We start from the raw sequence: 2,920 nt of genomic DNA on the forward strand, positions 1-2,920 counted from the left end.
GATTGTGTTGGGCATATGTCGAACTACAATGGCTGAGGAGTATAGGACGAAAGTTTCTGGTCCTTCTACTAGGAACGTTAAAGTTTACGCGTAAATGTTGGCTGTCTATATTTCCATAAATAAGATTATATAGAAACATGACACCCAGCATCGTTCTACGGTTTGTTAATGATGGTAAGTTGATAAGTAAAAGTCTACTACGATAAGAGGGGAGGTAAAGATTTGCATCCCAATTAAGTCCCCTAAGAGCGAAAGTAAGGAAGTTTTTTTTACAGATTCAATGTGATCTTGGTGACCTCCATATTGAGGACTCTAGACACACGATCCATCCTCATGAATCGGACGGACCAATGATGTATATATGCACGGGTTATGTACGGGTGAATAAATTCTTTCGACCATCTTTTAATAAATCCAAGCACACAATTAGCTTTATTAACCATGATAGATATATGGTCGGTAAATTTAAGTCTCATAGTCTCAGTAGGACACCTAAATCGTTAACATGAGTTAATCGTTCTAAGGCGTTCCCATAGAGAAAGTACATAGCCTGGTGAGGACTAGATCGGTAAAAAGACATAAGTTTACATTTCGATCCATTAAGCTTTAGGTTATTTGCTAAACACCAATTTTGAAGTTTATCCAAATCGGATTGAAGTCTAGACTGGGCGCTAGTGAATTTATACTGAAGGCATAGCTTAACGTCATTAGCGTACATAAGTACAAGTGAATTAGTTAAGGCAAGGGGCAAGTCGTTAATAAACAGAGTAAAAAGTAGGGGTCCAAGATGGCTTCCTTGGGGCACCCCAGATGTGGCGCGGACTAAACGCGAGGTAACATCTTTAAAGAAAACACGTTGGGTTGGAGAAAAACAAGAAGATCAGTTGGGAATCCCAAAAGACTGAGTTTACTTATAAGAAGCGAATGGTTAACAGAGTCAAATGCTTTACTGAAGTCAGTGTATATGACGTCTGTTTGTAAGCCACTCCGGAAGCCATCCGTGATAAAAGATGTTAGCTCCAATAAGTTGGTAGTGGTGGAGCGGCGCTTCATGAAGCCATGCTGGCACGGAGCGAAGAGTTTAACAAGCGGTTTGCACAGTGCCTCGGCGCAGTACTTCAGAACACAGCCTGGTACTCCATCAGGGCCTGGCGAATACACGGGCTTAACCTTAAGAAGATCCGATAACACACCACTTTGATCGAAAGATGGGCAAAATATATGGTTGGATGATTGGATATTATAAGTGTAAGGCTGAGCTAAACTGCTCCTAGGTGAATAGGTAGTTTAAAAATACTGTGCAAAGAGATCGGCCATTGCCTGATCGGTGTTCGCATAAGAGTTCTCAAACGTAAGCAGTGGGGGAAAAGATACATGTTTACGCTTAGTGTTTACAAAGTTATAAAACTGCATCGGATCCTGAGTCAACTGAATCCTGCAGCGGCGAATATAACTCCTATAACATTCTGCGTTATCTTGAATAACTAACTGTACAGCCAGCTAATCTATGTTTGTTTAAAAGTCTACTCATACTATTCTTTAAATTTATAAGGTGCCTTGTATACCAAGGCGGATTCGTTGAAGCGGACGGATATTTCCACGGCACGCAAGCGTCGATAAATATGTTCAAAGTATAATAAAATTTTTGTAATGCAATGTTTATATATATATATATATATATCCTCGCATGCCAGTAAATCAGACCAATTAAATTCCAAAATTAACTTATTTAATTTCGTAAAGTCAGCCTTACGAAAGAAACGAACTTTCTGAGATTTAACTGTAGACTTAAGGTCAAAAAAGTAATTATTTTCGATTGAAACCTCAAGAGTGGGATGATATGGATCCTCAGGGTTAGAAAGGGGCAAAGTTCTGCAAAGAGTAATTCCATCAGGATCAGAAACGAAACATAAGTCCAACAGCCGACCTAAAGAATTTCTAACGTGGTTAATTTGCCCGAGTGACATGTCGAACATGCCCTCAGGGAAGACATGGTGGGAGTTAAGCTGTAAAGACGGTGAATTATCAACATTTGACCACATAAGTTCTGGGATATTAAAGTCACCCAGAGCTATCAGCTGGTCACGATCAGACAGACGATCGAAAACCAAACGAATAGCGGACAAATGTTGCCAGTATGTTGGCGGTTCGGACGAAGGTGGTATGTACGAATAGGTAACATACAAAGATTGATCGGACAAAGTGATTTTGATGCAAAGAAATTCAATGTCACCAAACTCTTGTTTGGTTTTACCTCTTCAGAAGCGAATTTGGAGTCTACAGAAATTAGCACTCCTCCTCCCCTTCGCAAAGTTCTATCACATCTAAAAGTGGTGTACCTACTAGGAAAAACTTCGGAGCTTAAGATCTCCGGCTTTAACCAAGTTTCTGTAAACACAATAATGTGGGATGCAAAAGAAGAACTATCAGAATACAGTTTGGGAAGTTTACTACGTAATCCTCTTTTATTCTGATAGGAAAGTGTTAATGAAAACATTAGTTTTTGAAATTGAGGAAGATGAGGTGGAAGGTTGATCAATGGCCTTAACATGTGGGAGTTTTACACCCACAGGTTTGGTTATTTTTTTTCACCGTACTTGGTTGATGTTCTTGGACGAAAATGTTCTCTGGCCAAAAGCTGGCGGAACAGATCGTCTTGAACATCTGCAAGGGCACACGTATTTTGAAAGATGACGTGTGCCTGGTGTAAGAATATTTGAATTTTGTAATATCCACCACCTTTATGTCGGCTTTTGCTTTGGCTTTGATGTAAGCCGAGATATCAATCTCCAATGTATCAGGGGCAAGCCGGGAAACAAAAATGTGTTTCGATGGTGGGATCACCTGCAAGGGTTTTGGTGCCGCCGTAACTAATACTGCGGCATCAGTGCGTACCGGGGGTCCGGACGGTTTATTACCC

The sequence above is a fragment of the Drosophila ananassae genome, assembly GCF_017639315.1.
Source record: "Drosophila ananassae strain 14024-0371.13 chromosome Y unlocalized genomic scaffold, ASM1763931v2 tig00000103, whole genome shotgun sequence".
NCBI classification, from domain to species: Eukaryota; Metazoa; Arthropoda; class Insecta; order Diptera; family Drosophilidae; genus Drosophila; species Drosophila ananassae.